Source organism: Zonotrichia albicollis, chromosome Z (assembly GCF_047830755.1).
Source record: "Zonotrichia albicollis isolate bZonAlb1 chromosome Z, bZonAlb1.hap1, whole genome shotgun sequence".
NCBI classification, from domain to species: Eukaryota; Metazoa; Chordata; class Aves; order Passeriformes; family Passerellidae; genus Zonotrichia; species Zonotrichia albicollis.
Window position 1 is genome coordinate 22,876,848 of NC_133860.1, and position 22,095 is coordinate 22,898,942.

The following is a 22,095-nucleotide window of genomic DNA, read 5'->3' on the forward strand; positions in this document are numbered from 1 at the left end:
CTGGGCATCATTCTGAGGCCGGACTTTGTGTGGTGCTGTTTCACTGAAGATAATGGAATGATGTTGGGCTCTTTCTCAATGAGAGCATGGCAAATTTGACCTATAGTTTTTTTCTTCCTAATGCTTTACAGGACTTGATTGACAAAATTAATATAAAAACTAATTGTTTGCAGTTTAATTGTGTGGTGCGTGATTGGTGAGGGAATTTAGAAAGCTCACAGGAGAACAACTTAAATTTCCAGTCCTGTATAGCCAGTTCATTTTTGTACAATTGCTATAATTTTTTATGGTAGAAAGGCACTTTTTACAGATCGTATATTCATTTTAGTGGGTAAATAATGTATTTCAGTTGATAATTTTAGTAAGTTTGAGGCCAGTTTTTGTTATATGCTTGAAAAATACACAAAATAATCAGATTTTGGATTTGCAGTGGAGGCTGTTAGGCTGCTACCAGCAGTAGAAATTGTGAAGGCCAAGGCTTCTCTTAACAAGGTCAATTTTGTTGCTGCCCCTGGGTCAGGGCAATCCCTGATGCCAGCCCAGGCTGGGCATGAACAGATGGAGAGCAGCCCTGCCCAGAAGGGCCTGGGGGTGCTGTGGGTGAGAGCTGGACATGAGCCAGCCATGGGCACTGCCAGCCCAGAGAGCACAAGAAAGATTGCAAGAGTCTGTTTATAGGGGCATGCAGAGACAGGACAAGGGGGAAAGGCTGAAAACTGAGAGTAGGTTCAGAACAGGAAGAGGTTCTTTGCTTTGTGGGTGGTGAGGCGCTGGCACAGGTTGGCCAGAGAAGCTGTGGATCGATCCCTGGAAATGTCCAAGGCAGGATGCAGCTTTGAGTAACCTGGTCTGTGTAATGGTGTCCCACAGCAGCGGGGTTGGAACTGTGTGATCTTTGAAGTCCCTTCCAACTCAGGCCATTCTATCATTTTATATTTCTATGTTTACATCCTCTCACAGTCACACGTAACAGTTCTTAGGTGTAAGCAGATTCAAACTAGGGCCAAAACAGCACTTAGCTGATCTAGCATGATTAATTTTGAGTAACTGTGGAAGGTAAGTTACTAGACCTAGGCCAAACCTCAACCTGTGATAGCATTATAGTGAAAAGATACAACTATTAAGCACAACCTGTTGCAATAATTCTTATAAAGAAAATTGGAAACTTGGGTAAGCATATAATAAGAGGGGAACATATAAGGTAAAGGAGTAGCTTTACACACACACATTTGCATATTCAATATGTACATGTGGCTATTTATTTTTGGTAAAAAACCCATATGTCTATTTTATATTTACAACTGTCTTCATCTTTTTTGCTGCGTTTAAGATACTAATTATTTTAATGCAAAATTGAACAACTTAATGGTCTGGAGATGTTTAATGGAATCACTTTAATAGTGACTTTCACTATGTCTTCTGTAGACATTGAAAACTGTCTAAAACCAGTAATATTTCACAGAAAATAATGACAAAAATTCTTACATCTAGACTGTTTGCAAGACACTTGGAAATATTTTTTGCATCTTTTGGGAAAAAAACAGTTAAACAAAGAATTTTGTTGATGGAGGTAAGAAAGGTGAAGTGAAACCTCCAAGAATTGATAGAAGCATTCCAGTTTATAAGTCAACCTACCTCAGCCTGCTTCAAATCACAGGAAAAAATCCATCCACTTTGATTTTTCTTCCAAAGCATTGCTTTTCCACCCTTTATTATTCGGACAAAACCATGGAGATAGTCTGTTAATTTAACAGGATTAAGATAGTGTTAGCAATTTTTTGATCCATAAACTGATGATTATTTATTCAGGAGATTAGAGATTGTACCTACTATTCAAAGAAGAATAGATTTTATAATAGGCTCTTATGTATGTATTTAATTTTCAGCTTCTTATTTCTTTCTAGCTCTGGGCAGTCCAGTTAGATATGTAAGGGCTTGAAGGCAGGAAAATGGAAACAATTAGTATGTATTGATGACTGGAATGTTGGTGATAGACAGTCTTTGATGGTGGGCAACACAGATAATTTGAAAGTGTCCATACAAAAATAAGAAGTTGAAAACCTGGAGAAAATAAAAGGAATAAACGGAGAAGGAAAATCACATACTTAAGGAAAATTGCTCAGTGCATTAATGTTCTTTTAATTTCACTTAAGGGAGATTTTATAGGATAAATTAATATGTGATTAGTTGAAGAAATTAGAGGTGGTTTAGATGTTCATGATAAGTTATGCTTACGAAATCTTTCAAATATTAGCATTGTTTATATGCAGCAAAGAAGAAATGTTGTTTTTTTTTAATTCTGGAGACATACTGAAGTGCTGCTACTAAAAGCATATAAAACTCTTAGTATGAAAATTACTTTTTAACATCATATTTTCATTGATCTAAATCTTCATTGTGGAATTAATGTAACTTTGCTGTCTCAAATAGAATCAGGAAGACTTCTCTAGCTGAGGTTAAGCAAAGGTTGTGATATTACAAATTGGAACTAAATAGGAGACTGATATTGAGAAACTGGAACCTTGTTAGCTATACTAATAATGAATCAAGTCTCTGAGACAAAGGGTCCCCAAAGGTGATATAGCTGGAGTTTGAATACAAATGGCTATACTATTATTATTAACACATCCATTCATGAAAGCAGGTTTGTAATACATATTTGAAACTGAGCTCTCAGGGAGATTAAGCAAAGTCCATGTAGATAAAGTGTATAGAGAGGCTGAAATGTATTTCTTTGTTTATAACTACTTTATTAAGATGGCCTGACAGAAATATATTTCTCCAGGAAAAAAATAATATTAAAAGAAGAGTGTTAAAGTTTCAAAGTCAAATGCTGAAAAACTAGGAATAGCATGAAAATAGTATCATGCTAATACATTTACATGATGGAGAAGTTTCATGTTGTGTTAAATACTGCTGTTGGACCTATGACCTTTTCTGGGCAAATGGTGTGTGACGTCACTCAATGGTCAGCTATTCAACATTTTATCCACAAGTGTGATTCAAAACTACATGTTCTCCAGATTCTGCTTTCTAGTCACAGTTTTTACCTCACTCTTTTCTACAGTGTTAATTATTAAATTAACAGAAGACTTCACAAGTATTTTTGTGCATTTTGGCTTCTATTTCTTCTGAAAGATTTTTCCATTTATGAATGATGAGCAGAGACACAGAGACATTAAGAAAAATGTTTTCTTCTCATTTTAGAGCATTTGAAAGGAGTGAAAGGTTTGTTGGTTTTGTTTGGTTGGTTTACTTTTCCTTCCCTGACTACTGTCATCTTCAGTACTGCTCAGCTCTCCAGGTATTTAACACACAGTTCCCAGTAACTTCACTTGCAGTTCCTGCAGCTCTGAAAATTTTTGAGGAATGGCATTGTGATTTGTGTACTTGTTCTAGATTCCAGAGGAAGGTACTCAGGTAATCAAAGAAGAAGGGTACACATGTGTTTCCGGAACTACTTTTTTCCCCCCTATTTTTGTTTTTTCTATCTCTCTGTGTTTGTTTTTCAAAGAACAAAGAACTTTCTCCAATTTTATCCTCTCTATTTCCTTCCCGAACTGTTTTCAAAGCTGATTAATGGATCAAAGTTTGCCCTTTGGGGCGTTTTCAGCACTTTTCTAAATTCTTTTTTCATCATCTGATAAGTGTGGCTTCTAGTGTCTCACTTTTTGTTGACATACATTGTGTGTTCCATAGCAACTTCTATCTGAATCAATATAATAAATGTCTGTTTTCAAAAGAGTAAGATGAGATGGTGTCATCTTTGTCTCAGGTACAAAACTGCACCTCAAACATTTGACCTCCAACACTTGATTTTAAGTCAATGTTTGTGACTATTATTATTGTTGGTAGTATCACTAAGTCCTACTCCACAAAAAATATTCTTCTGTCCCTGCTTTTTTCAGGCTTTGCCTATTGGTTTAACTGCATAAAAAGACAATTGGCCCTTGGGCACAGGGAAACATTTAGGTGTAAATTTTCACCTTTTGACCCACCTGAGCAGTATCTTAACAGGTCCTTTATCCTACCCACAGCTCACATATAAACATTTCTGATTACAAAGGGACACTTAAAATCCCTCTCAAGTTCCTTATTTCAGACACATGAAAATGCGCTTCTCTAAAGAAAGGAATACAAACTTCACTGGGTGAGAGAAAGAATAGAACATGAAGCTGTAGGATGTGTTTCCCCCAGGTGAGACAGTCCTGTACTCTTAGGGCCTGCCTGGGGCAGAAATATCATCTCTTTTCCTTCTCTAAAATAATTCGCTGACCCTTTCCTCAAATTTGTGTGAAGTTTTCATGGACAGTTAAGAACTTCTGTGTGTATATACTGGCCTAGGTACTGCTCCACAAGTATAACAGACGTAATCTTCATTTTTGTCACAGCAATGCAGATTTTTTAGAAAAGATATCCAGGAGGAGTGATGTGACATTATATTGATGCTTTGTGATAGAGACTAGTGCCTGCCTGTCATAGGAGGAGACTGAATTCAGTGACCTGCAAATTCTGTACCAATCTATGCTCTTCTGACAAAAATGCTTTGTAAATATTTCCTAGAGGTGCTCTCTTTTTTTTTTTTCCTTAAAAAGAGAGCACCTTCTTTTTAAGACCTGAACTGGCAAAGCTGACAGAATCAAACACAGAGAAAAGTTGAATTGATCTGGATATGGTAAGTAGGGGTTTCCAAATCTAAGCAGTTTTTATCTGTAGAAGATTTATGTTTCTAATTTTTTTTACTTTACTCTGTCAGTTTGGGATGAAGATGCAAAGTTGGCTTTCTTCATGGTAGAGTGCTGTGCTTTGCATTTGTGGCTGAAGCAGTGTTGACTGCCAGTATATGGCTACTGCTGGAGAGCTTAATGTCAAGGCTTTCTTTCGTCTGTTCAGCCCAAACAGGGACAGGTGGATGTGAGAAGTGGCTGAGACAGGGCACAGTCAGGACAGCTGACACAAGCTGACCAAGGGGCATTCCATACAATTCTGCATCCTGCCCAAACAATAAAGGTGAAGAAAGTGTGCTATTGGTGTTTGTCTTCCTATTTTGTGTGCTGAGGTGCTGCTCCCCTGGAAGTGGGTGAACATCTGCCTGTCAATGGAAGGTAGTGAACTTCTCTATTTGGCTGCATTTGCATGCATGACTTTTACCCTCCTTATCAAACTGTCATTATTTTTACTGATAAATTTTTTGTTTTCTTACTATTTTTACCCTTTATTCTCTGGGGGAAGGGGACATAAGTGAAAGGAAAAATGATTGCCTATCATCTGGTCTCAATCCACTGTAATATTTAAGATAGAATTTTGGTAAAATTTAGGCATCATAATAATTTTTATATTGTTCAGAGATGAAGTCTTTAATTATAATGTCAGCTTCTCACATTTTTTTGTCATTTAGGTAGAAAATATAATCAGTGCAGCTTAGATCTCTGGATTCCAGTCAAAATTAGATCTGTAAATTGAAAACTTTATTGTTGAGTTTCACATTGCCTGAAGTGAATCTTGCCATGGCCACATGTTGAAGACCAACAATTCTCACCATACTTGTGAACTTTTTGTCTAATGAAGAGAGTGAAAGTGAGAATGAGATTATATGATGGCATAAATATAAAATCTCAACAAGTGGGAGGGAGAAAGGGTTTCACTGGAGAGAAAAATAATTTATGCATGGTTGAAGCAAAAGGTGATATGTGTCTATGAGCATGTATATTTTAACAAAGGCTCTGTTTTTACAGGCTGTGTAGGCAATCTCTCTTCAAATCCTTGCGGAATTGTTTAATCACAAAACCAACCTTATTAGCATATGTTCTCAACTTGCTTGACCTAGATATTCTAAATAACTGAATACTTTAATAGATTTTAAATAGTTTCATTTTATATTATTGTTGTCTCAACCAAGGGTTTTGTCTCAAGAGGTCAAGCTTTGTTCTGAACAGCAGCATCAAAATATTTTTCTCAATAATGCATATTACTGAAGTATGACTTTAAGTATACTGTGTTTGATTTCTTTAATGATTTAATACTGTCAATGCTGTGATTCAAGTAAACTGACTAATTCAAATTGACAATATTCTCCTTTATTTATCGCTATTTTAAACATGCATCCATTAACTCTTCCTGCAAACAATCATTTATGTCTTTAGGCATGCTTTATCAAAAGATCTGTGACACTTGCATGAATTTTAACCGTACTATTTATCATTGTTTTGCTCAGAAAATATTAAAAACCCTCACACTATGTTTAGTTGGTGTGAGATGCTCAGATTCTATGTGGCGTCTGCTGTGGTCTTATACCTTGGCTGGCCTTATGCAATCTGGAACAAAAGTTGCATTGTCATTCTGCTCATCAGGACTACCAGAAAAAGTTTTGCATGCAAGTTGTACAGTGTCTCATAGGTCTCCTCAAAACAGATATGTTTTTCATGGGATTGCATAACTTTGTTCTTGGGTATTTTGCTCTAGTTTGGTGTGACATTGAGGAGATGTGCAGAGGTAATAGATATGCTATGTTGGACTTTTTATCTTTGTTTGTTTTGTTCTGTTTTGGTTTTTTTTGCTTCTCCAATTCCCTTACAATTTCCCCAGAGTAGAAGAAAGGAATTAACTTATATTTTCACAGTTTACCAGTGTAGTTTACAGGTGACTAGAGTATGCTAATGAATAGGGATCATTTTATGTGTTTCCAACTCTCACAAGCCCACGAATCTGCTACTGCAGACACACAAGACACATCAAACTACAAGCTTTGCTCTCTTTGTGTGTGGTAGAAATAAGTACCACAGCAAGTCACCTTGTATTTTATATATGTTTTTATTGAATAATTTTCTTTTGATGGAAGCAAATACTTGTCTTCAAATATTTGATTGCTGCATGCATTATTTTCTATAGTCTACCTGCTATTATGATATTAACATCCATAACTTTGTCAGCAAATTATTACTATTGGTATTACAGTATTCTAGCAGGAAAATTATCTGCCTCTTACCCTACTTTTAGTGTAAAAACAGTTGAGGAAAAACCTAAAAATAGGTTCCAATGTTTATTTATTTCTCTATAAAAACAACTTCATATATCTAAAGTGTTTTACTGTAAATGTGTTTTCTATATAACTTCACATATATGAGAGAAATTTTAACTCAGACAGATTTTGTATAATTTTTAACTATGAACCAGATATAGGAAGATAATTTTGGTTTTATATTAGGTTTGTATATGCAGTCTATTACCAAATAAACCTAAAAATACACACAAAAACTTTGACATCCATTGCTACCGCTTTTTTCAGGTGTTCTGGCAACTTATGCTCCAAGTGTAGTTGAAAACAGTCCAGTCATACTTTTACATTGGGAAATTACAATGACATGAAGGTTATAGGTTGATTCAAAATTGCATAGTCTGAAATTGTTCCTTTCTCAAATGAAGTATGACTCAGCTTTCAAGTCCAGTAATTTATTACAAGTATGTATCTGACTGAGACCACAGGTCAGATCTAAAATGTGGTAGGCTAAAATGGGCACAGAAAAGCTAGGTCTGCATTTTCACTGGTGCATGGAAAATGTACCCAGGATGAACTCAGCATCAACAATTCTAATAGTTGTCAAACTTATCTCAGTCACTCTGCTGAGAATGTCAAAGATGCAGCAAACCTGGCATATTTGTTAAAAAATGAAGGCTGTTTCACTGGGGATAAGCATAAATGAGACTCGATTTGTGTGTAAAGCAGCCATAGCTGAGGAATGCCATTAGAGTGAACCTGCATCTAAATGGGTTATGCAACTTTTTATTATTTTCTATATGTTAGCTATTTTATGTGATCAATATATGGAAAATACACAACAAAATTACTTTTGTATCTGTTCTGTGCAATCTTCTGTTATATTTCTTTACTGCCTTTGACTTAATCCCAATGCTTCTTGGCAGCAGTGGGCACATTCCAGGATGAAACATTTGATGATTTAATTGTATTCTCTGGGTTGTGACTATAGATAAGATTTCATGACAGAATTCAGTTGGAGTTTAGTAGACATTCTTCCTTCTGCTTTCTTATGCTGGAAAAAAATTGATCTTGTGGGTTTTTTCTGGAATAATTTTGTTCACATTTTCTTCACTGTTTTGAAGAACTGTGCAACGAAAAGTTCATAGATTCTTAAGATCACCATTTTGATTGGACAAAGCCATTAGTAGCTACATGTTCCTGAATCGAGAAATGGAAGTTGCAGTCTGGTATCAAATTATTTATAAGATACTTTAAAACCAAAAGCTAAAACAGAAAAAATGCTTTTCATCTGTTAAATCGTTTGAGTTATTTTTGTAGCTGGCACCCATTAGAATATAATTTTGTTGTTGCCCATTTTTAGTTCTGAGTATGTTAGAATTTAATTGTAGTGGGGAGCATATCATTAGTCTTGAGCATCTGCCAGACATTAAGTTATTTAGTGGCCAATATTCTTACATGGCTTTGAAACACAGTCTTTGAGTTCACTAATGATTTGATATCATTTGACTGCAGAAGCCTGCAAAGAAAAATATTTGCAAACATTAAAGTTTGTTTTATGTTAACAAAGCATTCTGAGTGAAATATGGACAAATAGGCATCAAGGCAAGGAGGCCTGTTTACTTTTTTAATTCTCTTTTTCTTTTACATATTACAAGCGATTGTATTTCTGTAGATCATGTATATGTGTATATATTATCTTGCATATTATTCATGTTAATTCTACTGGGGGAAACCCCATATGGAAAATTAGTTGATGCATTTTTATCTTTAAATTATACCAACATGATACATTTCCTGGTGTCATAGAAGACATGCTATCCCAGATGGAGCTGCACAAAATTTATATTGAAAGCCCAGCTACTGGCACTTTTAGAAGAAGAACATGCATCAAATCTCCATTTGACAGAGGGCTTGTTTGCTTCAGTGGAGGAACTTCCAAACAGCAAAAATCTTAAACATGGTCTATGTCACAGAGCTCTCATGGACTGATTTTGGACTGGGGGCTGAAGCACAATCTGTACAGTTCTCCTGTAAGCAACAGTCAAAAAGAAAGTAAAAATTAAATGTGAAATGACTCATATAATAGGACAAACCCAAGATATTGCTTCTTGTGTTAGATTTCATTTTGGGCTATGATAGATTACCCAAAAGGTCTACGAATATACCTAGTGCTTTCAGGAAAATGGTAACTAATCTTTCAAAAAGCAATTCTAATTCTGCATGATGTAATTAATTTGTGTCAACTTATAGGTAATTCTTTGTCTATTTTGAGGGTAAAATATATTTTATCATAAAGTATTTATTTCCTGCACAAATTAATGAAATTACAGTGCTCAGATATTCTGGTGTTGGTTTAACTATTTCTAAATAATTTAAAAGGACTTTTTAAAAAGATGTGTGAAAATTGTGGCTCCTCTTTCATTTTCAGGTTGCCTTGCATGACACCTCTCTCTTACTGTGGTTTGTAAAATCACAGAATTAATGAAAGGCTTGTATTGAAATGGACATCAAAGATCATCAAGGTCCAACCCCTCCTTCCATGGGGAGGAGACTTCCACCAGACAAGGTCGTGCAATTCCCCATCTGACCAGGCCTTGAAGATTTGGGGCTGTCACAGCCTTCCTGGGCAATATGTTACATGATTCACCATCCTCACAGTAAAGAATTTCATTCGAATATCTAATCTATTCTAAATATCTCATCTTCCAGTTTATAACCATTTGTCCTTGTCCTATCATGACCTGCCCATTTAAAAAGTTGCTTTCCTTCTCTTTTACAATACAACATGAAGACCAGGATGGGATCTCCCCAAAACCTTCTCTTGCCAGGCTGAAAACTCCAACTCTCTCAGTCTCTCATTATGTGAGATGTATTTCATACCTCTCACCAATTTCATGGCCTTCCCCTAGACCTGCTCTCACAGGTCCACAATTTTCTTATGCTGGAGAAAACCAGAGATGAACACAGTACTCCACAAGGAGCCTCATGAGAGCCAAGCAGAAGGGCAGAATCCCCTCCCTCAGCTGCTCCCCAGGGTGCTATGCATGTAGCCCAGGACACACTTAGTTTTCTGGGCGGGGAGCGGACAGCACGTGGACAGCTCATGTCCAGCTTTTCACCCACAAGAAACCCTAAGTCCTACTCTTCAGGGCTGTTTTAAATGTCTTCTTGTCCCACTCTCTGCTCATTTCTGGGATTGCCATGACCCGACTGCAGGATCTTGCACTTGGACTCACTGAACTTCATGAGGTTTGCACCCCCCTCTCAAGCCTACCCACATATTCTCTGATTGGCATCCTTTCCCTCCTACATCATCTGCTCATAAACCTTACATTTTCTGTGGAAGTCAGGAAATTGCCCATGGAAGCACATTTTGAATAAAAAGAAAAATTTCTCAAGGAGTTAAGTATCCAGAATTTTCTGCTTCTATCCTCTAATAACCCGAAGTATTTCAAGTGACAAACTAAGAAATAAACAGAGACACTTCTACTATTCAGGTAAAAATCCCTACTATCTTGCTCTTACTGTGCTGTAATTAGCATAAAATCTTGCCATGTTATATATAAGATAGAAAATTCTATCTGGCAATAAAATTAGTGACAGGATGAACCCCTTTTATCCAAGGAAAAAGACATAGAACATTCTTACTCCAACTAATGATTTTGGGAGAAATGTCATAGAATCCTATTTTTTCTTTTTGGAAATTGGAAAATCTTTTAACTATCACAACAAACTTCTTCAGTCAAATGTTTTCCAGTTATTGCAAAAGTTTTAAGTACTCTTCTTGAAGACTCCCTCATGTGTTTAGAGTGCTAGAATAGAGCGTAGAAACCAAAATGAAGCTGCCTGATTGCTGAGACTCATTTCAACATTAACAGGGAAAACATAAGTGGGAGAATGCTGTAATCTTTCAGTCTTCACTTTCTCTACTACTTCCTAGGATGTCCTGGCCTTCCTCCTCTCAAATTACTTCATATAGATTATGCAAATTTGTGTTGTGGTTGTATTTCTAGTTCTTACTCATCCCCTTCTGACCGGTTTATACCCATCCTGAAGTGTAATGCCAGAATCAAGAGGTCCATACCAAATGAACCCTCACTACACTCAGTCGCCATGGAACCCAAACAGTGCTTCACACATTTCATGCATGTTTTTGCAGCTTTCATATGAAAATTCTATATTAAATTAGTTTTGGGTTTTTTCTCCATTAAACAATAGTGCAGCTGTTGTTCATGTTCAGGCTTGATGCCCTTTAATTTCCAGGTTAGCTTAATTAGTGCTCATAAAACTGCACAAATGTAGCTATTGCAGACTATTTTTTTAAAAAAAATTTCAAGATGATTATAAAATTAGTTTGTTATGCAAGTAGTTATATCCAGTAGTAATATGTCTGCAAATATAATACGGGAATATCATACTTTATTGTCCATTTTGTTATAAAAAAATTAAGATAGGCCTGGATTGAGAACCCATCCCTAGTGAATCCTTACTCTACTTATCCTTGTACTTTAAAAAAACCAAGAAACCTAAACACTGTAGGTTTTTTGAATCTAGTTATTCACTTATCTTATACTGTAGTTTACATTTTGTGATCATAGTTACTAATGAAAGCCTTGAACAATGCTAGACCTTGCATTGACTGCTGGAGAAACTTTCTTAGTCCCTCTTTGTTTATATTGAAATTGTAATATAATTATTGAAATTGTAATATTGTTACATAGACTGTAACCCTATAGTTTTGTACCCTACTCGAGAATATTATTTCTCATCTTTCAGAAAATCATGTGAGACCATAAAAAATTAAGGTTAGTAATCTATAATTCCCAATCCACTTTAGATTTTTTTCTCAAAATATGCACTGTTAATTTAATCTACATTATAAACGAGGTCAGTTTGGGCAGGACTACCTTCTTGTCTTATCAATGGAGAGGGATACTGTATCAGGCAGAAATCTTAGACAATCTGAGTTAGGTAACTGAACTTAATTTATGACCAAACATCCTTTTTCCCCCCTTATTTTCCTTTATTTCACTTCATTGCCTTTTCCCAGCTTCCAGGTTCCTAGCCAGCCTCAAAGGTAATCAGAAGTTGCCACAGGCATTATTCCACAGAATTTGGGGAGAATTTCATTAGACACAAGTAGGTGGAGAACAGTGAAAATCTTTCCAGTTCTGTTTTCCTTCTTACTGCCTTCTGTCATTGATAATTAATTGTCTGATTAAAGTTAACCTTTCCAGTGAAAACTGAAACAAAAGAGGGCATTAAACATGTCAGACTTCTTGACATTGTTTGTCATTAGCCTCCAGTATCTATATGGCATGGACTGATTCTTTGCTTGGGTTTCCTCCTAATCTAATTGTAATATGGTTTGTTCTTGCCCTTTATGTTCCCTGCTAGTTGTATCTCATTTTGAGACTTGACCTTTCTAATTTTGGGCCTATGTTCTTCTGGGTTTTTTTCTGCCTCTCCTTAAATATTTACCATTTTTGCTATTCTCTTGGCGCTTCCTACTTGAGTGTGAGGAGACGAAACAGTTTACTGGAGAAATTTGCTACACTTTCTATGTTCTTTTGCCCTAGGAAAATTTACATTTAATACTGAATATAGAGATTTTTTTTAACACCTGCCAACCTCTTTTAAGGAATGACTGTCTTTTTTCTTCTTTGTTTTTTCCCTTTTCCTGTTAGATTAATGTCTCTTGAGATCCTTCCTAGAGCTTCTCCTGTTCTAAGGTTTAATTTTAATTAGTCAATCTAGACTGATTTGTTGCTTTTGACTTAATAACTGCTGAGAAAAATCACACTTCCCTGACTGAGAAAGTCTTCCCTCAGTCTTTTTCTCCATCTTTCTTTTGCTCCAGAGAACATATACAAAACTGCTGCTCACCTATTCACATCTGTGTTTCCCAACAAATATGTAAATAAGTTTCATTATGACAACCACTCACTGTGCTTCCATACTTTGTCATAGTTATCGGGCTTCTACTTTTAAATTAATTAATCCATAATTAATATTTTCTCATTTAGTGGCCTGCAGCAGACATTCTAAAATGTTATTCTTTGCTTTTATCATCACATAGATGCTATTAACAATTATTTTCTATGGACAATATAGTTTGGACTTAGAATTGCCCTGTTTATCCTTCCTGAATGCTTAGTTCTCCATTCCTCACTTACAACCCCCTAAAATGAGAGCTTTTAAGTAAGGACAATTAAATGTCATTAAACATACAGCTGATGGCCATATTCTTATAAATGGAACGTATTTACGTTCTGGACTGTAACGAAATGGGGGCTGAGTTGGAGACGGAGGTGATCACACATCCCAATGTTCATGAGGCAACATGAAATAGAGAGCATTTATTGGCTCAACCCCTCTTTATAAAGGGGATTTGACTGGATAGCTCACTGCCCTGATCTTCTAACACCACCCAGCTCCTGGAACAGTGAGATGTCTCCAGTTTAGGATGGAAAGTAATTGGTTGAGGTTCCTGTCTGTCAGCTCAGGGGCCAGTTTATGGAACCAGCAGGGTTTCTTATCTATAGACAAATTAATTGTCCAGTACTAGCTAGCTTTTACTGTGTCACACTATCACATCTCTTCCTTTCTTTCTTCATTAAGAATTGCAACCTGCTCTCTGTCACCCATCTGTAAGGGCCCTTTGCAAACTGGGCGACAGAAGGCACAATGGGTTTAATTTGCATGAGGCCATGTTTCACTGGAGCTGCAGCATTCATGTCTAGGAGCTGTTAGGTAAGAACTACTAATATTCTTTCAGGCTAACATGTCACAGGCTATTTTCTTAGAAGCTAAAAGCTACAATTTATCTCTAAAAACAACAAACCCTCAGAAGCATTAGAGAACAACCCAACTACTAGAAAAACAATCTTTAAACAGAAAAAGCAGTCTGTAAACAGGAAAAAATAACGCATAAACAAGTGAAGTCCTTACACTAACTGTCACTTTGAGAGTCCCAGATTTCCATTAGGTAGGTGATCAGTTGTTCTGGTTACACAGCTCTTGATGTCTGTTGAGGGGTCATCAGGAGGATGCCTCCTGTGGTCCCAAGCCAGACACAGTGCAGGCTGGATACATCTGGCAGGTATCCAACGTGTCCCATTGTCTGCTGAAATGCATGCATATCCCTGCTCCCAAGTAATAAGATCCCAAGGAACCCCCCCATGTATTGGTGAGAGGGTCTCTCATCATTACCTTGGGTTTGGGCAGCTGAACATTACAGGATAATTTCAGTGATAAGAAATTATTTAAAATAAATGATTTAGTGTGTATATAGCTTTAGCTATTCTGCTCTGTGGGGTCTTAGCTCACATACCTCTCTTTTGTTTATTAAGTATAATGTATACTTAAAGTTCCATGTGCTCTTTCCACTGTTGCTTCTCCAGTTACTAAATGGGGGATACTGGTTTGGTGTGACACACCCCAGAGCTGTAGAAATTGTCTAGTTTTCCGTGAAGTGCATCAGGGCCATTGTCTGTTTTGATGGCGTGAGAGATGCCCAAAATTTCAAAAGCTGATTACCAGTGTGTGATGGCATTCCAACCTTTTTCTTCTGTGTGTACTGCAGCCCACGTTGCTGATTAAAAGTTATCAATTGAGACACGTGCATATTTTAAACAGCTGAATTCAGCGATGTGTGTGACATCAGATTGCCGGATTTGCAAAGCATGCAACCGATAGGGGTTCACTCCCATCTGCAGTGGTGCGGCATGGGCTTGGCTGTCAGCACAGGCACTAACAATATCACGAGCCCCTGTGCTTGACAGCTGAAATTGCAGCTGTAAAGCTCAAGCACCTTTCTGTAAAAAATCTGTTATGCCTTTGCTTGTGCAAGCATGTCTGGCTGTGGTGCTGTCCAAGCAGGGCTAGCTAGTATATCTACTCTGGTGTTGCTCTCTGTGCCAAAACCTGTGAAATTTGTGTCACTACTTACTATGTTAGAATCTACAGGTTCCATGAAGTCAGTGGTTGTGGTGTTACGTTTTAGTTAAACGGTATGCTCTGTCTCCCCCCTCAAAAATGTACGGTTTATTCCAAGCCTGTGATCCTCCCCAGATCATCTATCTGTAATCCCATTGACCCAACTCTTATTCTGTGCCTGCTTTGAATTTCCCTGTTAAGCTGTGCAGGGGAGATCAGATGCTCTCTTGGCCCTTTTCTCCCTAGGCTCTCCCTCTCTCCCCCTTCCTCTCCCTTCCCCCCTTCTCCCTCAGAAACCGTGCTGCTCCTAGGGGTGGGACCCCTAATAAACCCTCATCTAATTAGCACACTCAGAAGCCATGTAGAGTCTCCGTGCCTGCCTTCTGCTACCAGTGAACATAAAGCTTAGGGGGCCCCCAGGACTCCCCGAGGACCCACAAATGGACAGCAACAAGTGGCCAGAGACAGGGACAAAACACACACACACCAAAGCTCCGTGCAACAAACAGTGTGTTTTATTGTTGAGAGCCTTCTTATCTAGGGAGTTCAAAAATCCTGGGTCTAGACAGCTCATTGGTCTGGTCCTCAAAAAACTGCACTGCTGACCAATGAGGTGCCTGCAGCCCACAATGGAACAGGACAGGTGAAAGTCTCTGTCTATCAAACCAGGAACTCCAATGGCACAACTCCTGATGAAATAAGGATAGTAAGGCGTGGAGTTTTTAGTAATTTAAATAGTTGTGCACTATCAATTTCCTTTAGTAGTGCTCTGTCTAATCTTTGTGTGATGCCAGCCACATATGCAGAATCAGTTACAACTTTTAGAGGAGTGTGGGGAAAATGCTGGAAAGCCATAGCTACAGTGTGTAGTTCTACTCTTTGAGGTGATCCACTCTCATATCCCTCCAATGTTTGCCTCTCACCTTCCTCTTTCCATGTCACAATGGCCTTTCTTCTTTTTCCAGAACCATCAGTTAACACTGTACCACCTTTTAAGGATGTTGGGCTCTTTAGGGGTTTCAGAGATAGTGCAGCTTCCCCACCTAACTTCAGCAACCTGTGGCCTGATAAATGGTAAGTGATTTGTTCAGAAAAATCTTGCAAAGCACTTTTTGCAAAGCACAAAAATTTTGCAAAGCACAAGCTGTTCAGTTAGCAAAACACCATTCAAACTGCTCTTCAGTCACAGGAATAATAATTAGTGAAGGATCTCTAGCATTCAATTGCAATCACCTTTGATGACATTTGATGATTAACTGTGAAATTAGCTCAAAGGTGCTTCTTTTTTGGTTGGTGAGGTAAAAACACCCACTCTACAACATCCAAAGGATAAGGCCAGTGTGTGTCACATTGTCCAATAATACCAGTAGGATGAGAATTAACAATGAAAATTAACACATTGATACACACTTATGGGCATATCTGGTGTACTTGTCTGTTTGTAATAGCCTTCTCCACTGTTTTGACAGCAGCTTTTGCCTCTGAAGTTAATTTTCTGGGGGAAGTTAATTGAGGATCACCTTTTAAGAGGTTAAATAAAGGTTCTAATTGTGAATTGGTTAATCCTAAATATGATCTGACCCAGTTGATAGTACCTAAAAGTTTCTGTGCATCATTTAGAGTCTGGATTTGGTTGAAAATGGAATTGCTTTTGGCTGTATCATTTGGTTCATTATTTTGAATCCCAAATATTTCCGGGGTGCTTGCTGCTGCACATTCTCTGATGTTACCTGCAGCCCAAATGTTTTTAATGCTTGCAACAAGTTGGGCTGAATCCGTGAAAGTTCCTTTTTTGTTTGGGTTGCAATCAAAATGCCATCCCTGTAGTAATATAGTATGCCCCTGGAAACTGTTGTCTCCCTGATGAGAGTGCTTGTGCAATGTATCATTGACAGACTGTGGGACTCTTTCTCGTGCCCTGAGGAAGAACTTGCTATTGATAATGCTGCACTGATATAGTATTATTAATTGAAGGCACTGTAAAAGCAAACTTTGGGGTATCATCTGGGTGCATTGGAATAGTAAAAAAGAAACATTCTTCAGGTCCACAAACAGGATGTCCCAGGAGGTAGCCATCATTGTAGGAGAAGGCGTACCAGTTTGCAAAGCCCCCATGCCCTCCATCTCCGAATTGATTTTTCTTAGGTCATGGAGCAACCTCCATTTACCAGACTTCTTTTTTACAACAAATACAGGGGAGTTCCAAGGGCCCACAGATGGCTTTGTGTGTCCTTGAGCTAGCTGTTCTTTTACTAAAGATTTTAGGGTGTCTAAAATGATTTTAGGTCTAGCTTCTCTTTCTCAAGGGGCCACCGTGGTATCCACACAGGCTGTGTTGTAAGCCATTTCAGAGCTGGTGTGGGGACACCTTATGCCCTTTAACACAGTGGCCTCTGTCAAAAATCCATCCCCACCTGAATGCCTCATGAAGACAAAACATCCCTCCCCCACAGGTTCAGTGGTGCAGTAGTGATGTATGGCTGGACTGTAGCTGTTTGGCCCTCAGGATTTTTGATCAACACAGGATTGCTCCTCAAGCAGTTCTGTGTGGTTCCTGCAAGGCCAGTGACGGCAGATACTGCAGGTATAGTAGCGCATGATGGAGGCCATGTGTTGGCAGAAATTATGGTGATGTCTGCCCCTGTGTCAGTCATCCCACTGCAAGGGCTTTGCCTTGGGCATCATAACAGTACACCCCACATTAGGTCTTCCCGTTTGCCTCCCACTCATTCTCCTTCCCCTTTCTCTCCCCCTTTCCTAATTTCAGAAAGATTCTTTGGATGAAACTTGCCTACATTGGATTTCAAGACAAAGAGAAGACTAGATTTTCTTTCTTTTTAGATATGTTATGAAATATTAGTAGACTGACTTACAAATTCAACTATCATTTGCAGTAGAATTCCCCCTTAAACTGGCACTTGTCTAAAATATCAGATTGTGAGAACTTCATATTTTTCTTTTCTGTGTTTCATTGAAATCCATAGAATATGGACTCCCAGGAACTGATGAAGGATTGCATAATCTTGCACCAGCAGCAGATAGCAGCTCCCTAGAGAAAGTGGATGCTTACAAATGGGTCATTTGCACCTTATTATTGTTTTCCTAGTTTGAAAGAACTGAGCAGCTATCAGCTTGGGGAAATTTTACTGTTTCCTCTATTGTCATGATTAGACAGAATTCAGAAATAAACCATAATTTAGACATTACTTTAGTGGTTTACAAACATTCTATCAAGAAAAGGATTGGGATTTTGATAAAACAGAATCTCAAGATTAGAAACACAAAGCCCTCTTATAAAGTGGAAAACAAACATTACTTTAAAAAAATTAGAAGACTTCAATATCTGAAATTTTCTCATATGCTCTTTTACATCTTATTACATTTTATTAGTTTCTTTAAACACTGCAATGAGATGCAACAAAATTTTAACAAAAGAATCTTTAAAAATTACAATATCTTTTTACAATATCTTTTTACTAGTTGACACATTTACTTGAAATTGTAATATGCGTTTGAAATTATTTTGGAGAACAGAAAAAAGAAGAAAGTGTCATTTGCTTATGAAAATGTGTTATGTTATACACTGAAGCCACTTTAAACACTGCAGGAGGCATTAATGTCTTGCAATCATTACAGTGATACTGAAAGCGTAAGATGACTATTAGGGAGAGAAACTGCTGGGTCTAGCATAAAATGAAATTATAATATTATTATAATCTGTTGCCAATGAAAAAAAGAAAGAAAACAAAAAACCAGAAAGAGTCTTTTAGTTCCTATGTAACTGGAAATGCAAAATAGATTGTTTTGCAATGGCTTTCTATTTTCCCACATGAATGAACATAGTCCTTCCTCTTGGAAAATCACGTGAGTTTTATATTCTGCATTGATAACAAATAATAACAAATGCAGAAAAGCTGCATTTACTTTTGTGATTCTGCTACAAACATCTAGAATAACATCACAAACTTCAGAATTATTTGTTAGTTTTCATCATAAAACTGTTTAACTTCTATGCAATTAAGAATACACAGAGGGATAGTTGGAAAAAGTACTGATTTTTTTGAAATTTCATATCTGTTGTTAAAATATTTCACCATTAACTACTTTTTAAATATCCCTGGGTAAATTTCTTTAGTGATTCACAGGTGAGGAGATGTAGCATGGTAATTATGTAACACGCACAAATCTACAAATCAATACGTCAGATTATGTTGAATGGAAAAAATTTGCATGTGTAGTCAAATATCTTGACTTAAATACGTACTAGAAACTTCACAGCAGAAATAAGTTTATTGCAATAGAAAGCCATAGAATTAATTAAACTTTTTTTCCGGTACTCGATTTACTTAAAACCTGAGGTTTATTAGTCCTCGCTCATTTTATTTAAAGTGTATTTAAAATATATGTAAATTTTTTTGGTCATTAATAAATCTACATGTGTTTAACCTTCTGAATCATACCAAGTCACTTGCCTAGGTGATATATTTTGTTTGGACTGGTACATGTGTGAAATAGTACATCCTGGACTATTTTAATCATACTGATATAATTTCCCAGGCCTTAAGGTTTTATATGTCACATAAAGCAATATTTTGTACATCTTTAGAAAGTAAAAACCCCAAAAATATAAAAGGAACAATTATTCCATGAAGTTTCATTTATAATAAGAAAGTGCCTTAGGAACTGTTTCCACACAGAAATATGTACAATCGTATTAATATAACCATACTGTGATAGTTACCTTGAAACAACTTCTCATCAAGATGTCCTTATATTGCAATGAAAGTACCTTTTCCAAGTTAAGGAAAGAGACCATCCACCTGGTCAAATAGTTGTGCATTTATCCTGGGAAAGCTCCTAATTTTTACTTGCATCTCAGTTATAAGTGTTATTAGGACAAAATTCATGTTAATGGTAAGATGACTATATGATGCTTTTATCCCCAGTTGTCTTGTTCTGTTTATGGTGAATAATACATTTTGCACCTTTAAGACTTGTTCCAGAGAGTGAAGTGGGGAGAGAAGAAGTGCACGGTTTGTTTTCAGACACTGCTCTCACTCCTCCACATTCCTGCTCCTGGACCATGTTTGCGGATGGACAGACAACAGGACAGAGCTTTCCTTTGTTTTAGTTAGTTTTAGCTAGCTGAGGCAAAGTTCCCTAAACTGTAGGGTTTTTTCCCTTTTTCTTTAATTCTGTTTAAACCTGCTCTGGACTGAACACCCAGGGGAGCACCAGCAGCTGCAGCTGTGGCCCACTGGGCCGGGCCTGGCCTGCGACATTTCCAGCACGAGAGGGACTGATCAGAGACTGAGTGAGCTGCAACCCAGGGACGGGGTTTTCTCAGTTTGTCATCTCTTTTAGCATGCCAAGGGGTTTGATTGTTTAATATTGTTGAGGTTTTATTGTTCAATAAACAGTTTTTTACACTTTTCTTCAAGGGCTTATTTTCTTCCGAACTGGTTGGGAGAGGAGCCAATTGAATCTGCTTTTCTAGAGGAGCCCCTTTGGGAGTTCTTGCCCAAATTTGCCCTGAACCAAAACAAATGCATCTAGTTGCACTCAATGTAGGGTGCAGAGAAAGTCACTTTCTCAGTCACTATGAAAGTGGAAAAAACTTTTATTAATTACATGTTAATTGTCCTTGCTCTGTAGTAAGTTAAAGCAGTCAGTAACCATGTTGTTTAAATTTGTAATGTCTCTTGAGGTAGAAACCTTCATATAGTTCTGGTCTCTAAGCTTTTTATAGTTTTAATACCTTTCTAGTCACTAAGATTATTGTCCCTTACATATAGTTTTTACAGTAAAAGGGCACAGATTAAAATAGCTACTGTGCTGAGCGTTTACAAAATACTAGGGCGTTTACAAAAATACTAGAGTCTGTTCAAAATATGTAGAGTTTATATTTTCTTCATCCCACCCTGCATCCCAGTTCCAATAGTATTTTTGGGGGATTTATTAGTAAATGCACCCAGTTTGTTAAAGGAGGAGCAGAAAATGAAGCTTTCCAGCCTTTCCTTTCCTTCTTCTCCTTTAAATCTGGTATGTCACTTTTCAAAAATGTTCTGTTTCCCCTAAATGTTAAAAAACCCCATCTTTCGGATATTTAATCTAGTAAGCTTCCTTTTTATAGTCTACAACTTCTCTAGAATAAGAGCTGACATGTCCAGAGGAGCTGATGAGACCCCTAACCCAGAAGTAGACCCAGGTGTGGAAAATCCTGAGTAGTGTAGAGAATAGGAAAATATGAGCCAAACCCTGAAGGAATTTTCTGACCCTGTAAACTAAGATTTTCCATGTGAACAAATTCAAAACCCAGCTGAAGTGGAGAAATACCTGAAAGAGAAGTGCCATGATGACAATGAAGAGAAAAAGCTCATTGCAATGAGCTGGGCCTTGGCCTATGCTTATTGCACACTGCAGATACTGTAGGGCAGCAGATAGGGGCAGGGAGTCAGGGAGATAAATCAGCAGCTACCTCAGTTACTCAGGCTGCAGCCAACAGCCCAACTACTCAAGTTGTAGCTAAACAAAACCGTAACCCTAAGCCACTGGCAGTCACCACGAAAATAAGCACACAAGCAAAACCAATCAGCCAGTAACTGATGATGATCACCTGGGGGAAGGACCCTCAACACCAATTACTAGTACAAAAGCCAAAGTTAAAGCAACTAACAGAAACCCCAATGTTGAGTCCCGTTCCCTAAAGGGTGTTCATGGCTAAAAAAAAATGTCTGCCCCTAGAAAATCTAATAAATCTATAATTAGTTAGCCCGTCTTTAAAATCTGCAAGCAGAACTATAGTTTTAGATGACCGTAAAGTGAAACATTCAAAATCCCTATCACATAATCCCATCATCAACCAAAAATGATGAGGGGGAGTAACCCTCACAACCTCTAAACGCCAGTCCTAAAAAGTGTAACACAAAAATATCTGTGCGCAAACACTCTCTATATGCAACAAACTTAGTAAAAAAACATAAAACAAAAAATTCAACGCTTAAAGAAAAGTAACAATAACAAAAATTGTCTTTAGTATTTAGTATTTTTCTAAAAAAGAAAAATACTAAATAACGTAGACACTATAAATCCAAACTTAGTACCGTGTACATCCGTGATGCAGCAAAAACTTATATGACTTAAGCCACAAGAATACACTT